The following is a 27,009-nucleotide window of genomic DNA, read 5'->3' as shown; positions in this document are numbered from 1 at the left end:
TACTCTCCTATATGACATGTGGGTGATTTTTTTTTTGGCTGTAAAAGTACAAAAAGCGATCTTTCAGAAAGTAACTATTCAACTTTAGATACTGATATATTTGTCTTTAAATAACATATGTAGGTTTTATGCTATTATAAATTGGTCTGGATTGAGCTGTGAACAAATTCAGTCTAATCTATTTCCATGTTACATTTTCCCTTGAAACATGGAATAAAAATTCACAAACACATGACTATCCCTTTTTTACATGTTCCTATTTCTGTTTTCAATTGTTTTAATTGTCAGAATTATATGTTTTAACATTAGGCAAAACAAGTCCCTTCTTTCTCAATGTTTCTTTTAAAATGTGGTATCATATATGTTTTGAGATAAACTTCAGTATGTTATTTTGCTTCCAAAGCCCATTTATATTTAACTGAATTTATAATTTATTATAATCCTATAATTTATTTTTTTCTGACCTTTCCATTTTTTTTCCCACTTGGTGGATCTGTCTTTCATGCTTTGACAATGGAAAAATTGTCCATGCCAGGAGATGTTTTCCATGCTTCAAATTACAGGTCTGTCAGTCTGAGACTGAGGAATGACTAGTTGAAAGGTCCTATGGTCAATGATCAGTGCTGCTGCCCAACGTTGATGGGCTCTGACCCTCTATTTTACTGGACTCAGAGGGGTCAGGCCGATGCAATGAGTTTCTTTTCAATAGCTATTCATTTTATTTTTTTTACCCCAGATGCCTGGATATGGGTGACCTTTGGCCTGGGTGACTTTGGCATCTAGATCTCAACACAGAATAAAAACATATTGGGTTAACTTTTTGTTGTTTTGATCCAGTATTAAAATATGCCTATGTTGGTGCTTCCTCTAGAAGCCAAGACTAATATCATGTAAAGTTTGTTCAGTTCAAATCAATACCACTCTATCTCATCTCATGTTGCATCATTGCAGCAGCATTTGTTGCGCGGGAAGTTGGGGAAGGCAGTGGGAGTATTTGTGATCCAAACCCTGTAATATGGCAGTCACATCGAGAAATCCTTTTCTTTAAAAACTGGAAAGTGGAGTTTCTACTTCAGTTCATGCTCATGCTTACCTTTCATGCATTTTATATTTGAAGGTAACTATTGTGATGAACTGAAATTCTATTCTATATCAAAATAATAATAATTTAGAAAAATGTGAATTAAATAAATGCTTATTTTCTAAATTTAGTTCCCAAATGTAAGATTTTTTTCATTATTAACATTTGAATATCTCTTTTGGATTTCTTCTCACCTAACATTGTCAGCTGTTCAAACTTGCAATGAACCAAGGCAATGAGAGAATAGGCTAGTGCCTGATATTATAGTGACTGCAAATGAAATGTCTTCCAGTGCAAAAGCTTATTAACATTTAAAAAGAACTAGATCCATTTATACTTTGGCTATAGAGTAAACAACTGCTGAGCAGTTGTGAATGACTCACTGTCATTCCCAATCTTTTCCCCTCTTTTGCATTTACTGAAATTCTTTATTACCAGCAGTACACTAAAAATTCTCACAGAAATGCACCAAATAAAATGCCATTTTTAGCTCCAGACCTCACAACCCATTTCCCTTGTGTTCATGTAACACTTAGGGGCCAATTTGCAGTAAATTGTCAAAAGGAAAGGTGATAGTCCATTTAGCAGTCAGCTAGTTGCTAATTAGTATCCAACTAAAGTGCATCAAAATTTGAGAAGTCCCAATTGAACACTTTGAAAGATAAGCATTTTACTAATTTAACTTGGCTGTAGGTTGAGCCCTGACTGAGTTCTTTCACAGCCAGATGAGTCATGTTTCATCCCTTTCCAGCACTGAGTCTTAGTCCAGAGCTAAAAAAAAAAAAACCTTAAGCATCTCATTGTTTGGTCTCGATTGCCTTCTACATGGGGTACAAACTTATGAGGCTGTAGGCAGTGGGTCATCACACTCTTGACACAAGAATTAGAAAAGCACTATGTTCCTTTTTAATACAATGTATGTATTAAAAAAAACATGGGGAGACAGAGGAAGATATAAACATCAGAGAGGCAATTGTTCCACTAAGTGAATTGTGGAAGTGGTCATTTGCCCTCATGAGAAGGTAAAATCCTGATCTTGGCTTGGTCTTCCCCGAGGTAATTATGCACCTTTTCATACATTGGTGCATTTAGTCCAGGGACTGAACCTGCCATTGGAACTAGGTACAGCAATATTTCTGCAGAATTACACACAGCTTGACTAGACCTGGAAGTCATTTTATTCTAAAAACTTGAATTAGTACTTTTTTCCATAATGCAAAAACAAAAAAATGTGGGGTAAGAAACATCTTCCAAAGGGGCTGTAAATAGTGCCTGGGAGCCTGGAAATGCATCAAGCACATAGTCTGCCTCTGAATCTCATGCTCTTTCCATCATTGCACACTGAACTTTTGAATTCTTAGTGTAAAGAAACCCAAAAGTACTAATGGTCTGTTGGAAGAAAATAATGTTGTCCTAATTTTTTAAAAAAGAAAAGGGAAATAGGTCAAAACGAATCTTCTAAAATCACTGAATTGCAACCATTCAAAGGTTTTTGAGAAAGGTATGGAAAAGGTGCAAACGGAGCTAGCTGTAATGAGGTTAAAGTGACTGTGCAAACTTCATTTGCTGGAAGTATAGTATGTGATCTGAGAAATGTGCATTACTCTTATAGCTATGGACCTTTCATACCACAGCTGCTGTGGCAACATGGTGGGTGAGGCAGAGAAGGTAGGGCTTTTTGGAGAGTTAACAAAATCAATGTATATTTTAGAAGAGCTGGACTGAGTTTCTTAGGCATCTCAGGGTTGCTAGAATAGGTACCTGGGGAAGAAAGATGTAGAAAATGTAGGAAGCAAAGTCTTTGAAGTCTGAGAAAAGCAATGAACTTTGTACCTTGGTTAGATTTTTACTTCCTAATTTTGCCTTAGGGTAGTTTTGGAAAGGAGGAAAAGGAAAAAATAGGCTCTCAGAATCAGCTGGATTTAAATATATGTGCACATAACTTCTCCTTCTGTGATCCTATTATTTCCCCTCAGAAAAGATTTCTCTAGATCTGAGAATCAGGATATTTTGATTTTACAGCACTCTGTTGAAATTAAATCAAGTCCTTTACTTCTTATGGTTCTGCTATTTATTATTTGTGTATTTATTTATTTTTCTGTTTATTTAAATCAATTTAATTAATACTTAAAATGCAAAACTTTTGTGTTCTTTTTTTAAAAAATTATTTTATTGTTGTTCAATTATAGTTGTCTGCATTTTCCACCCCATCCAAACCCATCTCCCTCCCTTGCTTCCACCCTTCCCCTTGGTTTTGTCCATGTGTCCTTTATAGTGGTTCCTGAAAACCCTCCTCCACTCATTGTCCCATCCCTCTTCCCCTCTGGCTATTGTTAGATTGTTCTTAATTTCAATGTCTCTGGTTATAGTTTGTTTTCTTTTTTCTTTGTTGATTATGTTCCAGTTAAAGGTGAGATCATATGGTATTTGCCACTTAACGCCTGGTTTATTTCACTTAGCATAATGCTCTCCAGTTCCATCCATGTTGTCACAAAGGGTAGGAGCACCTTCTTTCTCTCTGCTGAGTAGTATTCCATTGTGTAAATGTACCATAGTTTTTTGATCCACTCTTTTACTGATGGGCACTTAGGTTGTTTCCAGCACTTGGCTATTGTATATTGAATATTAGGGTAGTATTGCTATGAATATTGGGGTACATAGGTTCTTTTGGATTAGTGTTTCAGGGCTCTTAGGGTATAATCCCAGCAGTGGAATTGCTGGATCAAAAGGCATTTCCATTTTTAGTTTTCTGAGGAAATTCCATATTGTTTTCCATTGTGGCTAATAAATGGCTTCAACTACTTTATTAAGTTATATACTGTGGTGATTGTAATTCTGAGTTCTTATTAGAATGTTCCACTCCACAAAGGACAAGGCAGGTTTCTTCCACAGTGTATGGAACACAGTTGTTACTCAAGGAAAAACAAACAGCTGAATGAATGAATGACAATTTTTTGGTGAGATTTAATTATCTATTTTATGTTCTTTATTTGCCAGCTGAGCACAATGCATTGTATAAGGTGGATCTGGGGTAATTGTTGATTGAATAATTCCTGATTCAAAATTAATTGTGTGTAATTTTCAGAAATATCTGAGTAGTGAAAACTACTGGACTTATTTACCCTTGAACATAACCTTCATCACATAAGCCCCTATTTTGTCATGTTGTAAGTTTCAAACAATTATCCATGCACTAGTTCAATCTGGGAACCATAAAGGTGAAAGGGGCTGTTGAGAAGAGTGACAGATTCAACATGGCAAAGTGAATAGAGCTCAAGCTTGATGCCACCAGCTAGTTGGGGGGCCCTGTGCAGTCTATATAATGTGGCTGCTTTCACATTACTCTCTCAAAGGTTACATGGTTTTCATCAATCTGCCTTGCTCTGTGGTTTTAAATGGACTACATTTAGAGCCTTAATTCATTATACTGGCTCTGATTTCCTATTACTAAGTTTAGATCTTTAATACCTTGCAGAGTCCTCCTCAGTTAGTTCTGGAGGTTTCAGGGAATGTCTCTTTTGCTTTTGAACAATTCTACCAGCTTCCATATAGCATCTGTTATGGTTTGCTTCCTCTCTTGTGTACCACTCCTGTTTTTGTAGGGTATCATCTTGTCTGATGGGAGTATCTCCTACCTCTTATATTAGTTTTGTATGGCTCCCTTAACAAAGTATCACAGACTAAGTGGCTTAAATAACAGAAATCTATTGTCTCACAGTTCTGCAGGCTAGAAGTCTGAGATCAAGATGTTGGTTGGGCCATGCTTCCTTTAATCGTGCTAGGAAAGGATCTGTTCTAGGTTTTGTTCTTAACTTCTGGGAGATCTTTAGCTCATGGCAGCGTAACTTCTGTTTTCACATGGAGTTCTCCCTGGTATGTATGGCATTTCCTTTTTTATAAAGACAAAGTCATATTGGATCAGGGCTCACTTTGATGATGGCATGTTAACTTAAACATCAGCAAAGACTACTTCCAAATAAGGCCACATTCACACGTACTTGGGTTGAAACTTAAACATATTTTGGGGGGACACAATTCAGTCTACTACTGAGTGCAGGCATCCATCTGTGACTGTTGCTCATCCTGACTTGTTCCTGAGGCCTTGTTATCAGAGCTCCAGATGCATCTTGTCCCTCATTGCTCACTCTCAAAGTGTCCGAGTACCAAAGCTGCATTGTGCTGTCTTAAGCCCAAAACATACTCTTAAAGGGATGTTTTTCTCATGTTTCATGTGCTTCTTTGTTATGGGCCTCTCCAAGAAGTGTGATTTTAGTGTAATTATTTGTTTCTTTTTATACTCTCTCCTTTTTTCTTAGAGCCTATATAGGTATCTATTGGTTGAAAAACAAAATTTGAATGACAGGTGCCTATGGTAAGCAATATTGCCCCTCATTTATGACACTGAAGCTTATAACCATCTAGTTTCTTTCCTTTCACAGATCTTCTGCCAGGATACCTCTCATGCAATATACTTTGAAAAGTTCACTGCACTTATTTGCCAAACACACTCAATTTTTCTGAATTATAGTAGTTAATATTCCTCTTGCCTAAATTGAGGTTCCTGCTACATGTAAAATTGGGATTACTAAGAATGTTTATATATGTAAAATGTACCTCGTTAAGAGAATTAAAGGGAAAATTCATATGATTCTTCCAATAGATATATAAAAGGTCATCAACATACAATTTATAAAAGGAACAAACTAGTAATAGGAGAGGGCTTTCTTAAGCTAATAAAGTATACCTAAAAACATTATACTTAATAGTAAAATGTTAAAAAAAAAGGCCTTTCCTTTGGTACTAGAAACAAGATAAGGATGGCATTATCAGTAGGTCTATTTGACATCATACTATGCTTCCTAGCCAATGCAGTAAGGTAAGGAAAAGATAAATTATGTGAAAACTGGAAAAAAAGGTAGTGTCATTATTCATGAATAACATGCTTGTATTTTTAGAAGAATCAAAAGAACCTTTTGTAAGTTTACAAGTTTGCTGAGTATAAGCTGATGTTCAAAAATGCATTATTATATATCAGCAATAAACCATTAAGTGATAAAAAAACACCATTTAAAATAGTATTAAAATAGCAATTGACTAAGAATCAATTTAACAAATGATGTGAAAGATCTCAATGAAGGAAACATTAATGGAAAAAATTAAAAGTTCCAAATAAATGGAGCTCTTTGTTATGTTCATAGATAGGAAGATTGTTTACTTTAAAGATATTAACTTTTTCCAAATTGATGCCTAGATTTAATGTAATGCTAATAAAAATATAAGCAGATTTGTTGTGTGTGTGTGTGTCTGAGAGGAAGAGAGAGAAGATGAGCAGGATGGTTCTACAATGCATATAAAAATCCAAAGAGCTAAGTATAATTAAGACACTTTTGAAGCAGAACAACAAAGTGGAGGAAGACTTCCAATATCAATGCTTACTTTAAAGGTATAGCAATTAAGATAGTGCAGTTTTGGCACAGCAAAGACAAATAAGCCATTGAAAGAGAACAAAAAAATAAATCTATAGGGATTTCAGCTATGACAAAAGTGAAGATAAGTGGAAAAATGTAGGAAAGAATGAACTTAATTAATGGTCTGGGCCAGTTGCATATTCACATTGAAAAAATTAAACTTGACCTTTATTTTAACTAAAAAGAAAAATTATTTCAGGTAGAGTGTAGACTTCAACATGAAAGGCAAAATAATAAAGCTTTTAGAAAATAAGAAAACATCATTTTTGTAGGAAGACATCTTCATTGCCACAAGATAGGCTAATAATTTTTTAAACAGGGTAATCATTTGCAAAAAGATTGATACATTTGACTAAGTACTTCTGTTTTTTTAAAAGACACCATTAAAAGGGTTAAAAAGTTAAATTAAATCCCTTACTGGTGTGGCTCATTTGGTTGGGCATTATCCAACAAAGGAAAAGGTCTCTGGTTTAATCCCCGGTCAGGGCACATACGTGGGTTGCCTATTCTGTCTCTGGTCAGGGAGCTTACAAGGAGCAACCAAATGTTCCTCTCTCACATTGATGCTTCTGTCCCCCTCTCTTTCTTGCTCCCTTCCCCTCTCTCTAGAAATAAATAAAAGCATGAAAAGAAGTTAAAGAGGGTGAGAACACATTTGTAATTATGTTTAGTTGTAGTATATAAATTAACATGGATTTATAAAAATGGACAAGGGACTTAAACAAGCATTTTAAAAATATGACATCTTAATACCTAGTGCATATCTGAAAAGATGTCAACCTTTTTAGTAATCAGGGCAATGAAAAATGACATACCATAGTACATCGACCCAAACAGCTGAAATGAAAAAAGACAACACTAAGTTTATTAAGAATGTGACACAACAGGAACTCCCCAACACTGCTGATGTAAATTGGTGCAGTCCTTCGGAGAACAGGTTTCTGTTATTCACTTAGGTTGAAGAGGTACATTATGAAGCACCCCAATTCTACCACTAACAGAAACTCATGCCCGTGTTCCTCCAAAGACATGCATAAAAATGCTCATAGCACATTATTCATGCTACTTCTAGTCCAAAGCCCATCAACAGCAGAAAATATGAACAAATTGTGATACAGTCTTGTAACTTAATGTGATAGCAAGGGAATGAACAAACTGCATCACAGACTAAAACATAATATTATAAACAGAACTGTTTATTGGATGAAAGAAGGCAGATAGAAAAGGATCCATATTGCATTTGTCCATTTATATCCAGTTTGGAAACAAACACAGCTAAACTATAATCTTTGGGAATTCATCCTTATGTGTAAAATCTACAAAGCAAAGTAGGAAAGGAATTGCCAAAAGTAGTACTAAACTTTGTGCGGGGTGCCAGTGGCTCTGAGGAAGGAGTATGCAATGCCCTCCTGAGGTCTTGGCAATCTTCGACTGTTTGACCTTTGCAGAGTTATAGAGGAATTTTTCTGTTTCTATACCTTTCTGTAAGGATGTGGAATTTCACAATAAAAGTTTCTTTTTTCTTTTCTTTGAAGAAAATGTATGTGAAACTCCAGGACCCCCCATAGGTGCTGCTTACACAGTAGCTACTTAATAAGCATTCTGTCTCCCCCATCTTCCCCTGTTTAGCCCTGCACACCTAATTCTTAAAAAGCAATGAATAATCTTGGTGTGAATGCAAACACAGATACCCAGTCCCAGAAGAAAAGTTACCTGGAGCATTAGCAGATTGCAAAGGCTCAAGATGTTCATTCCTGCCTTGTCTGATTGTCTCTTACACCAGCACCACAGTCGTCACACCAGTGACTGCGTTTCAGAGTCACATGTGTTAAGTCACTGAAACACATGTGTTAAGTCACTTTTTGCTAAGCCATGATGAGAATGTGATGAGAATGCTCAGTGTTCAATTGCCCTCAAAATTTCTCATCTATTTCCTGGGGTGAAGTGCTTTAGTTTAGCAGCTGCACATGGGGATTGCATTTAAATCACTTAAGGTCTGGAGTTGGATATCTCCTAAAAGCAGCCTCCTTTCTTTCACATTCTTCTTCAGGCATACCTGCATGTTTTTACTTCAAAGTGAGGGATATCCTCCTAAGGGGAAGAAAGCTTTGGAAATTCTGTAGCTCTGAGTGTACAGTGTACTTTAGGATGCCTTCAGCTTGCCTCTTCCCAGACTTTAATCATGCCTTGGTAATAGCTCTTGTAAGTCATTAGCCATTCATTTCACATTTTAGCAGCAAAAGCAGTAACAGTAAATCAGGTGTGTGGACAGCAAAAGGTCAAAGGAATCCGTGGAAGAGAGGACATGAAACGCCAAGGCCAATGGTTACTTTTAGATAATGTAGCCTCTTTGATATAACATGCAGGCCCTTCTACTGAATTACTCCAGTTATTGAACTGCTAATTATAGGTGGCTAAGCTTTTTATGAAACTATTAGAATTATACCTTAAAATATAAATTGCCTGAGAATCCCGTCATGTTGACAAACTTATACTGTTCTGTAGATAAGGAGGCCAGAGCCTTTCCTGAAAGCAAGTTTGGTTGAGAAATGAGGGAGGACAGCTAATGGTATTTGTGGCTGAAGCAGAAAAGAAATAGTTTGTATGCCCCAAATACATTTTAACATTTAATGAGCATACTAAGGCCTAACTTTGTTATTATTAATTTTTATTGCTCTTCACCCCCTAAATACTGGAAGTACATGAAGTCAATGTCAGTTAGCTCAGAATTAAATCAAGAATATGGGACAATGATCCGTGACTTGGAGTAACAGAGACCTATTAGATGGAATCAGATTTAGACTTTTATGTTTAAAAGTCTTATTTTTTAGAAAATCCTGTATAGAGGTAAAAGAACAAGCTCCCATCTGCATTTTTCCATGATATAAAGGATAAATTTTCAATGCAGTACATTTTGCTAAGTATTTGTCAAGCACCTACCGTGGGTCAGGTATCCACTAGTACTTTGCAAGGACTTCTGGATTGGGTGGGTGAGTCTGAGTCACTGCACTGCTTCAGTAATCATTGTGCATGGAGTACCCAGGGCCTGGGAGACTGTGCAGTACTAGACACCACAGGCCTGTGGGAGTTTGGATGGAGATTGTTGGAAACCATAGAGGGGGCTGGACTCTCCCCAAAGTGAATCTGCAGGGCTAGCTCCCAATTTAGACACATAGCTCATTCATTTCAGGATGTTGGGTATAGCTTGCCAGCCACTGAACAACACCAGTTGCCTCCTGTCCCCCAGCCCCAGAGCCATCTGCAACTGGTGAAAAATGACCCATTGAAGCTGGTGAACATTTCCTACCGCTCTTCCTCTGCCTTCACACAGCTGTGACAGACGGTGTCCCAGCAGGGCCCTGCAGCTCATCTGTGAGCAGGAGTGCCATCACCATGGTCTTGACTGTAGGTCTGGTGCTCAGCTTTTGTTTGTTCCAACCACCTCTCACTCCGCCTCAGAACTATACTCCGCTGGAACTTGGCAACAAAAGTTGCTAGCTAAAGGACTGGAGAATCTTTTCTTATCAATGTCACAAATCTAAAGGGACTTCTGGGATCATTTTTCTAAGTTGACCTTTGTTTTTAAGAGAGAGGGAATATAAAGCACAGACATGTAAGGTCATACTACTTGTTGGTAGGTGTTATGTCTAGGGCCCAAGTCCCTGGTCAGTGCTATTTACCTTCTGGGCACATTCCTCATCTTATTAGGTCATGTATTTTACTGGGTTACCTGTGAAATTTGCTGAGGAAAAAGGTACTTGCTTTTTGGAAATTTTCTGCTTAGTCCTTAGTTCCAGGTGTTACTCATGTTGGTTTTATTGCTGGCCTTTGATCTGGTGTGTTAAAAATGGTCTTAGACTTTTTTAGCAGTATATGCTTATGCACACTGTGTTTCCACCAGACCATCTTACCCATGGCAAGTAGGGAAACCATATGGAGTGCTGGAGAGGGTTTTGGGTTTTAGGGTCTTACTTACTCAAAGTGGAGTTCTGATTTCCCTTTTACCAATTGTGTATCTTTAATTGTCTTTGAAAGAGCAAATTTTAAAAATTTTTATAAAGCCTCATTTATTGTTATTTTAATAATGTATGCATTTAATAATCTTTGCATAACCCAAGATCACAAACAATTAAAACCTTTTTATTCTAGAGGTTTAATAGTTTTAGCTCTCAAGTTTACGTCTGTTTTCCTTTGGATTTAATTCTTGTATGTTTTGAGGTAAGGATTGAGGTTTCTTTCTTTTTCCTATAGGTATCCAGTTGTTCCAGAGTCATTTGTAGAAAAGACATCTTTTCCTCATTGAATTACCTTGTTACCTTTGTTGAAATCAATTGACCATAATGTTGGGTTTATTTTTAGACTCTAGTCATGCCAGTGCCACACTGTCAAGTTTAGTGTGGCTTTGTTGTAAGTCTTGAAAGGAAGTAGTGTGTGTACTCCAACTTTATTCTTGATTTCATGATTGTTTTTGGATATTCTAGGTCATTTTTCCTATTCATATAAATTTAAAAATTAGTGTGTCAATTTCTTTAACAAAATCTGTTAGGATATTATTGAGAATGTTTACACCTATATATCTACTTTGTGGAGAATTGCCATCTTATTAATACTAGTCTTTCGATTCATGAGGATAGTATAGTTCTCACTTTATTCAGGTCTTTTTTAGTTTTTTTCTGCAATGTTTTAGAGATTTCAGTGCTCAGTACTTACAAATCTTTTGTTAAATTTATTCAAAAGTATTTTTAATGCTATTTCAGTAGAGTTAAATTTTTCATTAAATTTATGGGGATTATATTGGTTACAGCCTATTAGTACACACATTTAGTACTACTTTTGGTACAACTTTATATTATGACATCTATAAACATGGTAATGGAAGAAGTTCATTTTTTAAAGTTTGTTTTCTAATCTTTCATTTCTAGTATATAAACTTGACTTTGTTATATTGACATTATATCCTGAGACATTACCTAAGTCACTTATTAATTCTACTAGAATTTTTGTAGCTTCCTTAGGGTGTTCTATGAGCACAACTATCTCTCCCATAATATACTTTATTTCATTCTTTTCAGTCTTTATGCTCTTTAATATTTTTTCTTGCTTAATTGAACTGGCTAGACCTTCCATTGCTATGTTAAAGAGAAGTGGAAAGAGCAGACACTCTTGCTTTATTCCTGATCTTGGCTAAAGAGCCTTTTTCAGCTGAGTATAATGTTAGCTGCAGATTTTCATAGATGTCTTTAATAAGTATAGAAACTTTCCCTTATCTCTAATTTTTGAAGTCTTTGCTAAAACTTACATCAAATACATTTTCTACATATATTGAAAATATTGTATGATTTTTAGCCCTGGCTGGTGTGGCTCAGCGGATTGAGTGCTGGTCTGCTAACCAAGGAGTTGCTGGTTTGATTCCCAGTCAGGGCACATGCCTGGTTTGTGGGCTGGGTCCCCAGTTGGGGGCGTGTGTGAGAAGCAACCAATTGCTGTGTCTCTCACACATTAATGTTTCTGTCCTCTCTTTCTCTCTTCCTTCACCTCTCTCTAAAAGTAAATAAATAAAATATAAAAAAAGAAAATATTGTGTGATTTTTCTATTTTATACTATTTACATTGTGAATTATATCAATTAATTTTCAGATGTTAAGCCAACCCATCTACCATTTTTAGCATAAATTCCACTTGACCATGTTATGTTATATATTTTTAATATTGTTAGATTTTATTTGTTAAAGTTTATTCATGATTTTTGTATTAATATTAATAATGGATATTGATTTAAGGTTCTATATCCATGTGCTGTTTTTGTCTGGTTTTGGTAGCAAAGTAAAACTGGAAAATAGAGGGATTTTGGGAGTGTTCTCTCACTATTTCTGAAAGACTCTGCATAGTATTGGTATTACTTCTTCATAAATATGCATGGTTTAAGGGAAACAAATCATAGAGAAGAAATAATCTTTGGCATTTACCAAATATCTACTATTTCTGATGTTCTTTTTTCTATTCTAAGGATCCAAGTTTTCATCTGGAATTATTTCCCTTAAGCCTAAATAACCTTCTTTAGCAATGATGATAACTCAGTTATGTTGACAACAAATTTTATTAGTTTTCTTTTACCCAAATATGTCTTTATTTTTCTGTCACTTTTGAAGAATATTTTCACAAGTTAGAGAATTCTTTTCTTTGATGCTGTTTTTCCAGTTTACTGACATGCAGTTGACATATAGCACTATATAAATTTAGTGTGTACAGCATAAAAATTTGACTTAGATATATTGTGAAATGATTACCACATTAAGTTTGGTTAAGAGCCATCATCTCATACACAATAGTCCCCCTTTATCTGCAGTTTTACTTTCATGGTTTCAGTTACCTGTGGTCAACCATAGTTTAAAAATATTAAATGGACAAATTCCAGAAATAAACAATTCATAAGTTTTAAACTGAATGCTGTTCTGAGTAATGTGATGAAATCTTGTGCCCTTCTGCTTGGTTGCCTGGGAGGTGAATCATACCTTTTTTCAGAGTAACCTATGCTGTATATGCACCCTGTAAATGCACCTGCCCATTAGTCATGTAGTAGCTGTCTTGGTTATCAGTCAATTATCAAAGAGAGAATGAGAGAGAGCACACTTACATAACTTCTATTACAGTGTATGGTTAAATTGTTCTATTTTATCATTAGTTATTATGCTTAATACCTTACTATGCCTAATTTATAAATTAAACTTTGTTATGTGTATGTATGTATTAGAAAAAACATAGTACGTACAGAGTTTGGCACTATTTGTAGTTTCAGGCAACCACTGGGGGTCTTAGAACATATTCCCCTTGGATAAGGGGAGGAATACTATAGAAACATAAAAAGAAAGAAAAATGTATTTTCCTTATGATGAGAACCCTTGAGATTAACTTTCAATAACTTTTGAATATAAAATAGAGCAATGCTAACTATAGTCATTATATCTCTAATACTTACTTATAACTGTAAGTTTGTATATTTTGATCACTTTCATTCACACCCCACAATCCCCACCTCTGGTAACCACAAATCTTCTGATCTCTTTCACTGAGTTTGTTTATTTAGATTTCACATATATGGGAGATCATACTGTATTTGTGTTTTTCTGTCTGTCTCATTTCACTTAGCATAATGCCCTCAATATTCATCCATGTTGTCAGATATGGCAAGATTTCTTATTTTTTTATGGCTGAATAACATTCTATTATGTATACCACAGAAAATTCTTGATTGACCAATTTTTGGTTTTAGCTTTTTACATGTGTGTTTCAATCTCTTCTGGCCTCCATGTTTTTAATAAGAAGTCAGCTGTTAATAAGATTGTTGTTCCATGTATGTAGTGTAATTTTCTCTTAAAATTCAGTGATTTTTCCCACTTCCCACTCTTGATCCCTACCCATATTTTGGCTATTCTAGGATGCAAATTAAATATAAATTTGGGCATTTGATGTTATCTAAGAAATCCTTAAGGACAAGTCCTGCTGATATGTATGTATATATAATTTATTTTCTCTTCTAACATATTCAGTTAAATGTTGTCTATTCAGTGATTTTTACAATTTCATATAATGTATTTTTATTTCTTCACTTTCCATTTGATTCTTTTTTATATTTCTTATTTCTTTGATGTTACTTTTTTTATTCATTGCAAACTTAATTTGTTTTGTTGTATTTAGGATACTAATATACAGTAATAATATATTAATAGTTAATTCATTTTTGTAGGAAACAAAGTAGATAACTTCAAAAATATTTCAATTACAGTTAACATACAATATTATATTGCTACTTTCAGCTGTGCAACATAATGACCAGCACAACTGTTGCAATATTATTGATTCCATTTCCTATGCTATACTTCACATGCCAATAACTATTTTTTATAACTCCCAATTTGTACTTCTTAATCCCTTTTTCCTTTTTCACCCACCTCTCCAACCTTTCTCCCATCTGGTGACCATCAGTTTGTTTTCTATATCTATAAGTATATTTCTGTTTTATTTGTCTTTCATTTATTTTGTTTTTTAGATTCCGCATGTAAGTGAAATCATATGGTGTTTGTCTTTTTCTGACTGACTTATTTCACTTACGATAATACTCTCTAAATCCATCCATGTTGTTGCAAATGGTAAGACTTCATTCTTTCTTTATGGATGAGTAGTATTACATTGTATGTATATATGTACCACATCTCCTTTACCCATTTATTTACTTATGGACACTTAAATTACTTCCTTATCTTGGCTATTGTAAATAATGCTGCAATGAACATAGGGGGCATATATCTTTTTAAATTTGCATTTTAGATTTATTCAGACAAATACCCAGAAGTGGAATTGATAGGTCATACAGTAGTTCTATTTTTAGTTTCTTGAGGAATTTCCATAATGTTTTCCATAGTGGCTGTACTAATTTATAATCCCATGAGCAGTACATAAATTTGTCAGGTATTTAAACAAAATCTGGATGTAAAATGGAAAACCCTGCTTCTTGGGTGGGTGCTCTGATCACAATTCAGACTTTTTGCCTTTAATTGAGGTGTACTGAGTTGGTTCTAAATAGTTATGGCCCAGGCCTCAATCAGAGATACGGATTGATAAATATGGACAATCTTCTCTTTCTTTTTTTGTTCTGGGATTTCATTATTGTTTTCAAAAGACATATTTCACCTAACTTCATTTGTTTGGTTTCCCGGGCAAAAAAGGCAAAAAAAAAGAAAGAAAGAAAGAAAGAAAGAAAGGAAGAAAGAAAAGGCTGTGTGTGTGCGTGTGTGTGTATTGCTTCACTAGACTGAAAACAATTAAGTTGGGGGCTTTTTTTGTACATTACCCTCCTTCCTTCCTCTGAGTGTGTACTCCTGCTAAAATTTGTATGCTTTTGTTCAACTGTAAGTATCTTTATATTATTATTTCCATAACCAGGCTTTATAGTTATTTCTGCAGGAGAATAATCTGGCAGGTCCCTACACCATCATTTCTACAAGCTAAAGTTAGTCATAATTGTTTAACCAACTCCATCATAGTTCATGTGGGAGATTTTCAGTAATTTTGAAAATTAATATGATAACATAGCTTACTAAGTTATTAGATATTTTTATACCTCTGCTGTATTACAACTATGTTGCTAGAAGTTCTATATACTTATGAGCAATTTGACCCTGGTCACTTCTGTGGTGGAACTTTTAAGCTACTGGTGAAAATAGGTATTAAAAGCAATTAAAATAATGTATGGTGAGTATTGCCATAATAGGAATTACAGGGCACTATGGAAGTAAATAGTAGAATTCCCTTATATAAATAACTCTAGAGAAGATCAGAGAGAAATTTCTGAGAAAATGAGATTTTTAAATTAAACTTGAAGAAAGTGTAGGAATTGGAGTCAGGTAAGTAGAATTTAGTTTGTATATTAAAAGAATAATTTTGGGGGCTTTTTCTAGAACTGTTCAAGTGAGTGATGGGGCAGAGGGCAAGAGGGGAAGGAAGACAGTAGGAAGTAAGTACAACAGTGGTGATGTACTATAAGAGGTGCTAATTGTGAAGAAGGGGAAAATTGGGATATATCTGAATGATATGTAGGAAAATGAATTAAATAAAATTCCATGATTAGTTCAGTGAAGAAGAACAGATAGAGAAGGAAACATCAAGGATAACTTCCAGGTTTCTGAACTGAGTCCCTGAATGGATTCAGCAGCTTTCATTGAGATAGGGCACACTGGAGGAGAACTCCATTAAGAAATAAGATAATTCATTTAAGGCTTTTGAATTTTAGGTACCTGTATTATATTCAAATTGAAATATTTAACATGCATTTGTATGCATAAGAGAATTCTTAGCTGAAAACAGACCTCTTAGTGCTGAATGTCAAGGGGAACACTTTTTCTTTGTTATTCATAAATCTATAAAGAAGGGAGAATTTCCACTCCACAGAAGAAAAATATGAGAGGAATTCTTCCAGGTTCTTTTCCTATCCTCTCTGACTTCTCACTGATAAGAGTGACTTATCTCATTGGTGAATCTTATGGAAGGAGCTGGACTGAGCATGCTGGGCTCTGTGCCTTCTGGGTCCCCTCTTATGCAGCTCATAAGTATTCAGGACACAGGTGTGGTCTTCCATTTGGGTAGCTTTGGACTTGTTCCCAATGGCTAGGGTTTATTCTAATATGCCTATCAGTAGAATAATAATCATGTTTATTTTTGGAAAAATTTAGGGATCCCTACTTAAGTCATAGTCTCCAGTTAGTTTTACCTATACATCAGGTAGTACAATATTGATTGCCCCTTCTCTTATGTCTTATTTTCTAGTTGATTCTAAACTCAAGAGTAGAAGATAGAGTAGATTTACTAGGTCTCCCAAATCCAAACAAATTAATATTAGTGTCTTATCATTTTTCTAAGTGAATTAACTGTAACTTTTGGGAGTGAGATTTTTTTCTATGTTCATACTGATAGTAAATGACATAACTGGGATTCAGTCTAGTTTATTATAGTTTATTATTTTATAAAACAGTTTCTCTCAGTACTTCATACCACAGTTCTTCAGAGTGGGAGCAGTTAGACATTATTCTTTGCAGATGATTTTTGAGTAAACTAATTGTGTATATATATGTATATAACACACACAATTAGTATATATATTTATATATACAATTATACAATTAGTATATCTATTTATATATATATAATTAGTATATATATTTATATATAATTAGTGTGTGTGTGTGTGTATATATATAGCCAGCATCCTAGTGTACCTAGGATGATTTTTGAGTAAACCAATTAGATGTCACCTAGTAGAGAAGTCAACCTGGGCATTCTGTCATGGAATGAAGTGACCATAGAAACTGAAAAAAAACAACTTTAGTTCTTTGTGGAAACTCAGAAAACTCAGGCTATGTAGTACACATGAACAGGACATCTTTGTGGAATGCCTTCCGGGTTTTTCCATCTGTACCTCCACCTTTGGCTGCTTCTTGCATTTGAATGTCTGGGGGACATCAACTGAAAGCAATGACAATACCATAAAAATGGTGGATCTGCTTTCTCAGAATCACAGGACTCCCTGATCTTTAGTTTCTTCTACCATAAAATGGGAGCAATGTTTCCATGGTATTGCTGAAACATTTTGATATAGTTTAAATATTAGATACGCACATGTCAGAACTGCTATTTAGTTGTTGAAATTTCAAGCTCAATTTTTATACTTGCTTGTAAAGCCATCCATGCTCTGCAGAATTTCTGTGATTATCTCTTTAGGGGTAAATCCATATGGTACACTACAGAGTGATTTACCAACCCAGAACACAGGCTGTTTTTGTTATACTAGGTGAGAGTGGCGTGTGGAAGCCACTGGGGGATTGTCATTGTATGAAAGGGGAATGGTGTAAGGATAAGGAGAGGGCTTCTGGAGCCAGCTTTGAAGCTGCCTCTGCTGTCTACCATCTCTGTGACCTTGCACGATTTGTTTATTCTCTCTCTGCCTCAGATTCCTTATCTATGAAATGAGGATAATACTATTACCTCCCTTATTAGGTTGATGTAAGGATTAAATAAATTAATATGTATAAAGCAGCTATATTACTATTCGACACATAGTAAGCACTATAAAATTGTTAGTGATGATGATGATGGGATGATGAAGACATTTCTACTGTCTGGTTACAGTTTTTTTTTCTTTCTTATTTCAAATGTTCAGCAAGTTTTTTTTTTCAATAAATTAGACCATGTGACAAACAAGTACATTAAAAGAAACCTGGGTGGCCTTAGAGAGATCCTTAACTCTTTTGGTAGGTAGGATTTAAGAATGAACACAGGAACTGAGACATAATTAATGGTGGTCTGGACAGTTCTGTCCTGACTAGTGGAAAAGCACAGCCACAAATGACAGGTTTGGAAATAGCATCGATAGAAGAGTTGGCATGTTTGAGGCAGCTTTAATATTAGTTGAGAAACCCCACTGGGAGGAGAGATAATAGTCTTTGTTTTCTATAGATCTCAATAACCCAAAGAAAAGAGATAGAGAATAAGGTAAAAGGCTTAACGGCTTCCCTCCATTCCTGAAGAGTTTAGTTACTACTAAGCTTTTAGTTTTGCAGCCTTGTGCAATGTTTGGCCTCCAGACCCAGGAGAAAACCGAAGTTGAGGGGTTGGAGGTGGTGGTGACTTCTGCACAGCTAATGACTCTCGCAGAGTAGATGCTCCCATGAGCCTTATAGAACCACAATTCCTCTCCATGATTTGGAAGAGAGTCAGAAACCTATATAGGAATTAATGAACCAAGACAAACTTCACAGTGGCAGGCTAAGTCAGAGGCCAGGACAGGGAAACTAGCAGCAGATTTCTAGGAGAGAATAAAAAAATTATGGTAATCATTGGTGAATAGAAATGGAAGCAGAGAATGTTAGACATGACCTAACTTAATTCAACCATAATCCATGGTTGCTTTAATTGTGAAGGCTTACATGGATTCAGGTTCTTTTTTAAAGGGAGGTTCATATACCATTGTGTATTTGCTTAAAAGATCTTATTTTCTCAAATTTGAAAGCAAATGTAAAAATCTATGTATAGTTCATATTATTTATTTGTGGTTTCAGCTCTCTTTTCTTTCTTTTTGTTAGATGAAAGCTAAATTAAATAGCTGTAGGAAAACATTTTTAAAAATCCAAAAGTTAGGTTTCAGAGAAAAAGAATTTGACAACTTGGAAAGACCGTCTTAGGTAGGCTCAATCCCATTTGGGGCAAATTGCTCAAGATATCCTTTGGATAAGATGAGAATAAGAGTGGTGGGAAAAGCAGTACCTGTTAAGAAGAATAGTCATTGTTTTTGATCCATTATTTTACCTTTGTCCCTCTGAAGCTTCATCAGAACACAAAGGTCGAAGGTAAGAGTTTTCTCTACAGTGTTGTGGGCAGAATGGGTGGGAGCAGCTTGCTTTGCACTCCTGAATGTGGGTTGCCTGGTTCAGGTTAGTCCCTCTATCTGTGTTTTGGGGTCAAGAGAAATATATTCAAATTTATGGATGGCCTTGACTCCATTGGCCCTTTTCTTAGATAGGATTGCCAGGTGGTTTTATGTGAAGTATGGGCAGAAAAGCACAAGTTCTCATATTAAAAGAGTAGTACATATTATTGAACCTGGAATGAATAAGAACACATGTGTGCAAATTATTTCATAACAGTGTCCTTCTTTCCATGTTCAACTCAAGCATAAGTAGAGATTAAGTAGATGTAAATTATAGCAACAGATTCCACAGAAGAAAAGATTTTTTTAAAAATAACTAATGCTGGAAAAGTTTATCAAATATTTTGGGCAAAAAATTAAGTTATTATATGCTAGACCCAAAATTAAGTTGATGTGAATTAAATAATAACTAGTATAGAGTTCTTACTCTGCATCATGTATTTTAAATATATTATTTCATCTAGCATTTATAACAACTTTGAGGGGTCGGTATTATCCCCACTTAAGAAATGGAGTATCTCAGAAAGAGGTGGCCTGCCAAGGTCACTGAGTGAGTAATGTGCAGGGCTGGGATTCCACCAGGATCATCACAGCCAAGAGCAAAACATGCTCCGCACCATAATGGACTTCCCTTAATGAGGCATAGGGCAATAAGTAAACTAACAGATATTTATCCACTTGTGATTGGAAATAATTTTTGTAAGCATAAAGTCACCAAAGAAACGATAAAAGACTCAAAATGTTAAATCAAACAAAAAAGAACCCAAAATCTGAAATCTTCTGTAATTATAAGTTTAAAGCAAATTTGGTGAACTGGGAAAATATTTGAATCATTCATGAGAGATATAACCTTAATATGTTCATTGCTGTCAAAAATTAACAATAAAAAGTTCTCAGAAGAAAATGGGCAGAAGAGGAGACAATTTAGAAAAGAAATACAAAGAGACAGTAAGTGTGAAAACATATTCAAAAACGTAAGTTACAATTTTTCACCTTTGGATTGGTAACACTTTGAAAAAAGATGCTGTGAAACAGGTATCTTCTTATACTATTGCAGGCTTATAAAGTTTTTAAAAAGCCTTTCTGGAAACAACTTAGATATGGGCATCAAAAGCATTAAAGAGTTAAGATGTTTTCAATATTTGACTCTATTTCTAGCAATTTTTTTCTCTATGGAAATAGAATTATGTACAAAGTTGGTGTCAGAGAACTAAATTTTACTGCATAATTTAATTTTAGTGTAGAATTTAGTGTGTGTCACTGGCCAAATTATTGTGTCATTCTATGTCTCATTGTTTTCATCTGTAAAATGGGAATGATGCTGATATTTGCAAAGTTTCTGTGAGGATAACTTGACATTGTGAACATTAGAGAGTTAGCCAAGCATGTGGCAATTATACACGTAAGTAATATTACTATTTTTTTATTCATAATGTTGCTACTTTCATCACAGTTTTATTTATGAGTAAATATAGTGGAAACAAACATTTCAAAAGACTAATAACATGAGTCAGTCTTTATAATACATTCTAAAATGGAGAAAAATACAGCTATCTATTAATTATAATTTACACTATACTCATAGAAGGAAATATGCCAAAATAGTTAACATTGGTAGTTATTGGATGTTTATTTGATTTCTTTACCCTTTTTCAATTTTCCAAATTTCTTAAATTGAATTTGTTTTTACCATTTAAAAAAACCCTAAGTATTCTTAATGATGTTTGAAAAGTGAAGTCAGTCATAACTGTAGCATTCTGCAGCAGGATTGGTGGAATGAAGGCCTGCAGCTGAGGTGGGGAGCCTCTCTGAGGTGTGGGGTGAAGTTAATTTAATCTGGATTTCTGTAGTGGAGGCACATGTATGAAATTTGAATCTCTGAATATTGATTCACTCTTACTGAAAGAGAGAACAGAACTTCAGTGCATTCATTTTCCATGAAGGACTGAAAGAAGTCAAATGGAAAGGAAAATACATCTTTCAAACAAAGCCTCTAAACCAGGATATCAGGATAGACTGTGAGTAGTAAAGAAATGCTTTTAGATTTTTTTCTACATGCCCTACATTCTCAGTCTTGGTGGCAGTTAGATAATAAAGACATGAGTACTACCCTTAAATTCATAGAATATATTGACATGCTATTACTTACGGCATGTATTGAGCAAAGAAAGAATCACACACACAGACTTGGACTGAGTGGAGGAGAAGAATTGATGCTATCAAAATGATGGAGTTGAAAATAAGTGTATCCTTCAAGATGAGTGGGAGATTCATGCTGGTTTTATTTAAAATTACAGATATTATGAGAATAATAGAGTTTGAAATATATTAGTGTGCACTTATTTTTTAATATTTCCCTGTATAGGGCTGCCCTGATTTAGCCAGGGATGTCCATTGCCTAGAGAAGGATGTAGGCAGGAGCACAAGCAAGAAGTTTACTACTCAAATTTTGACTAAAAATAAAGTTTTTTGAGTCTATTGTGAGAAACATGCTAAGATTCACTGAAAGAGAAATTTTTTTTTGAATTGCCAAAATCTTTTCTTTCCATATCCAGAGTCAAGGCTAGGAGACTTATATCACATAATTTTTATTGAGCTATAGCCTAGGAAGGATTGAAGATGTGGCCTAAGGAAAGATAACAGAAACAGGGGGAGGAGGAAGCAGGTTTCAGTCCTGGGGCAGTTGTGCACTGGACGAGGAAACACTAACGTAAGGTTCTCTCTGGGTCCCTACCCTCATCTGAAACTAGAATTCCCATTCCTAGACCTTAGCCCCAAGATGCTGGATATTTGACCAAAGTTCCCTATCATTCTCTCCTTTGCATCCAGTGTGGTCCAGGAGCAGGTAGAGGAACAAGAGCAGAGGAAAAAGGATGTCTACATAGATTTACCTGCAAAAGGGCCCCAAACCTTATGGCTTAAGCGCACAGGGTTTGGAAGAAACCTAAAATTCCCCACATGCATGGTGTTGAGGATGCAATGGACATTTGGAGAAGTGTCAAGAGGACCAGAAGCCAACAGGTAGTATAGGTTTCCGGAAGAGGAGGCTACAGAGCGTAGGACTTCACAACCAGAGGCATGTGAATGGGGATGTGGGCCCTTACAGCATCTTTAGCACGGTAGCTATAAAACCAAGGCAGGATTTGGTATTAGCTGGGCTGATAGGCAGATGGAGTCAGCACATGCCTACAAGGAATACACTACAACTCTATGACAGTGATGACTAGTAACATGATAGACTCACCAATATGACAAAGAGTCACAGTTTTCCTCTGTAGCAGTATGAAAAGAAAAAAAGGGAGGAAGGGAAAAACCCAGTGAGAAGAGATGAACCCAGTTCTTACAGGATTTTGAACTTCAAATTGGCATATAATTTACCCATTGGAACAGCGGTTCTCAACCTTGACTTACACATTAAAATAATTACCTGCGAAGCTTTTAAAACTCCTTATGACCAAACCCAATTAAATCAGAATCTCTAGAGATGGGATCCCAGCATTAGTATTTTTAAGAAATCTTCATAAGAATAAAAAATGCAGCTAGATTCTAGAACTACTGTGATGAGGAAAAAGAAACTTGAAAGAGACTTAAGTTATTTTTAATTGCAACTTTAGTTTAGTTTAGTTTCTCCCACCACCACAATAGCTGAAAATATTATATCACCCAGGGCAGGATGATATATGTAGAAGACCGTTCTGCATGGCATGGGCCCAGCTCCCACTTGGAGATGCACAGGACCCATGCCCATGGATAGGTTCTCCTGTGGGGAATCAGGCCTGCAATGTACCTAGGCCTCTATGAGTCTTGCTTTTTGCTAAAACTCCCTCACCCTGAATTGAGGACATTTGTTGCAAAGTAACTTCCTAAAATCCATGCTAAACCTTCCCAGGATGAGTGTAACCAGTTCAACCACTTTTGCTTTTTCATTTGCAAATATCCCTCTTCTGTGATGTGATCAACAGCATTGGCTCCTTTGTTTTCTGTAAAAGGTAACCACCTAAAGTGAACCTGTGCATAGTAAATGAGGACCTTCATGTAATGTGCCCAGAGATAGAAATAAAGGCCTGTCAGGGCAGAGGTCATGGCTTTTGCTCCCCTTGAGAGAAAAGCCATGCTGTCCCTTTTCCTCCACTGGATTCGGTAGTCTTTGTGAATGTCTCATTTTCTCCATAATGATTCGGACACTGTGGGCCAGTGTCTGCATCAATATAATTTAAAGAAAATTTTCCAAAAAAAAATCTAAATTAGAGTATTTTTAGCTCTGTCCCACATAATAAAAACAAGAGTGAATGTACACTGATTGCTTACTATTTCATAGATATTAGTTGAAGTGTTTTATACATATTAATTAATTCTGATGACAACCTAGGAAGGGAACACTATTAATATTCCTACTTTGGATAGAAAAATGGTCATTGAGACCTTAAGTCACTTTTTCAGTTGTACCCAGTTAGTGTCACAGCAAGTATTCGCACTGAAGCAGGCTGTGTCCGAAGCCCATTCCTCACCCAGCCAGCTGCTGCCTCAGATCATTCAAATGACGTGATACCTCTTCCTAGGCTCTGTGTTTCTTATACCTACATCTATTAAAAGTTTGTCAAGGTTCTGGAAAGAACTTTCATATATCTTGTCCTAGTCATCATTTTCAGTTTTGCTAGCATTTTTCCTCCTTTCGGAGTATCAGAATATACTTCACTAACATTAGCCTGTTGAACTAGATTTAATAGGACAGTCGACTCAAAGCCACCACCTCCTTGAAGCCTTTTCTAATCTCGCGAAGAGCAAGTCTCTGCTGTGTTGTCTGTCATAGCACTCTGCTCTGACTTACTTTATCACATTCATACATAGCCCATATTATGTAACTATCTACAATAATTTGTCTTAACAGCTCTCCCCATTTTTCTACTGAAGTCTTCTAGTACTTGTTCCTTTGGGCAAGGTCTGATTTATCTTTGTATCTCTTCAGTTATTATTAACACATTATCTTATTCATGTTTAAAACAATATGTTTTAATAAAAGTATATGAAAATGGTCACGATGCAAATCTAACACATTTAAGAAAGTGGTTCCCCTCAAAATAATACATACTACAAATGTAGAATAAAAAGAACTTCAAATGGAATGTATTAAATGGCAGCCTCTAACTAGGAAAAAGTATAAGGTGACTAAGCAAAGGTACTTCTTTTGACTTGTCATTTCTAGAATAGCTTAAGGTATCCTCAGTTATTTAAAAATTGTGTATTTCTCAAAATAACATGCTTAAGACTATTTGTCTTAAGCTGCCATATGGGAAAAGACAATTTTAGTTGGAGTTTCTTATCCTTCTGTGTTCTCATGATATGTTCTTCTTTTAGATTTCACAGGCAGACTTGCAGAACCTCATTAGACAAATGCACAGCAAGGGAAAGGGGTCATAAAAGGGCTGAATGGCAATGGAAAAAATACAATTAAAAAAGACCTAAATAAAAAAAACACATTAACATTAAAAATAAATAAATAATCATGATGATAAAAGAGACAAACAGGTATTTTTAAAATATATTTTATTGATTATGCTATTATAATTGTCCCATTCTTCCCCTTTATTCCCCTCTGCCTTGTACTCCCCTGCTACCCACATTCCCCCTCTTAGTTCATGTGCATGGGTCATACAAATAAGTTCTTTAGTTTCTACATTTCCTAACTATTCTTAATCTCCCCCAGTCTATTTTGTTCCTACTATTTATGTTTCTTATTGTCTGTACCTTTTCCCCCATTCTCTCCCTCCCTCTCCCCACTGATAACCCTCCATGTGATCTCCATTCTGTGATTCTGTTCCTGTTCTAGTTGTTTGCTTAGTTTGTTTTTGTTTTTTTTTTAGGTTCAGTTGTTGATAGTGGTGAGTCTGTTGTCATTTTACTGTTCATAGTTTTTGATCTTCTTTTCCTTAGGTAAGTCCCTTTAACATTTCATGTAATAAGGGCTAGGTGATGATGAATTCCTTTAACTTGACCTTATCTGGGAAGCACTTGATCTGCCCTTCCATTCCAAATGAAAGCTTTTCTGGATTGAGTAATATTGGATGTAGGTCCTTGCCTTTCATGACTTCAAATATTTCTTGCCAGCCCCTTCTTGCCTGCAAGGTTTCTTTTGAGAAATCTTTGGTTGTTTTATGGGAACTCCTTTGTAGGTAAATGTCTCCTTTTCTCTTGCTGCTTTTAAGATTCTCTCCTTCTCTTTAATCTTGGCTAATGTAATTATGATGTGCCTTGGTGTGTTCCTCCTTGGGTCCAACTTATTTGGGACTCTGAGCTTCCTGTACTTCCTGGAAGTATATTTCCTTTGTCAGATTGGGGAAGTTCTCCTTCATTATGTGTTCAAACAAGTTTTCAATTTGTTGCTCTTCCTCTTCTCCTTCTGGCACCCCTATGATCAGATGTTGGAACGTTTAAAGTTGTCCCAGAGCTTCCTAAGCTCTCCTCATATTTTTTAATTCTTTTTTTCTTCATTCTGTTCTGGTTGAATGTTTATTTCTTCCTTCTGCTCCAAACTATTGATTTGAGTCCTTGTTTCTTTCCTGTCATTGCTGGTTCCTTGTGCATTTTCATTTAATTCACTTTTCATAGCCTTCACTCTTTCCTTTAATTTGCAACCATACTCAACCATTTCTGTGAGCATCCTGATTACCAGTGTTTTGAACTGTGCATCTGATAGGTGGCTTAGCTGTATTTTTTTCTGGAACTTTGATCTGTTCTTTCACTTGGGCTATGTATGTTTGTCTCAGCTTGCCTATTTCATAGTAAGGGGTGGAGTCTTAGGTATTCACCAGGGTGGGGCAATTCAGATCACTGTATTGTGACCCTGTATGTGGGGGATGGTCCAAGAGTGAAAAATGCTGCTTGCTCAGCTCTCGGCTGGTTTTCAGTCACTTCCTCTGCTACCCACAAGCAAATTGGGCCCTTCTGGTGCTGATTTTCAGGTGGGTGGCTTTGTACATTCTTGGACACTGTGGATTTTTCCAATGAACTCTCATGTGAGGCTGGGAGTTTTTCCCACTGCTGGAACTCCCACAGGATTTTTCAGTCAGAGGTTTTGAGGATTTATTTCCCCATGGTGGAACCCTGGGTTGCATGGTTTGTCTTGCTCCCCACTTATTCCTCTTGGTTTATTCACATGCAAATATGGGACTGCCCGCTCCACCAGTTGCCACCTTGCTTGGTCTGGGATCTGCCACCTTACCTGTCACAGTCCTCTAGCCACTGCCTTGCTTTGAGCCCTCTCTGCCTTGGCTGCCTGTCTCTACCCCTCCTAACAGCCTGGAGGAATGTTTCTTATTTAACTCCTTGGTTGTTGGACTTCCATACAGTTTGATTTTCTGACAGTTCTGGTTGTTTTTGTTTTTAAATTTGTGTTGTTCTTCTTTTGGTTGTGGGAGGAGGCAAAGTGTATATAGCTTGCCTCCATCTTGGCTGGAAGTCCTCTGTTTTTTTTTTTTAATTGAAAT

Source organism: Phyllostomus discolor, chromosome 11, assembly GCF_004126475.2.
Source record: "Phyllostomus discolor isolate MPI-MPIP mPhyDis1 chromosome 11, mPhyDis1.pri.v3, whole genome shotgun sequence".
Lineage (NCBI taxonomy): Eukaryota > Metazoa > Chordata > Mammalia > Chiroptera > Phyllostomidae > Phyllostomus > Phyllostomus discolor.
This window is presented reverse-complemented; position numbering follows the sequence as displayed.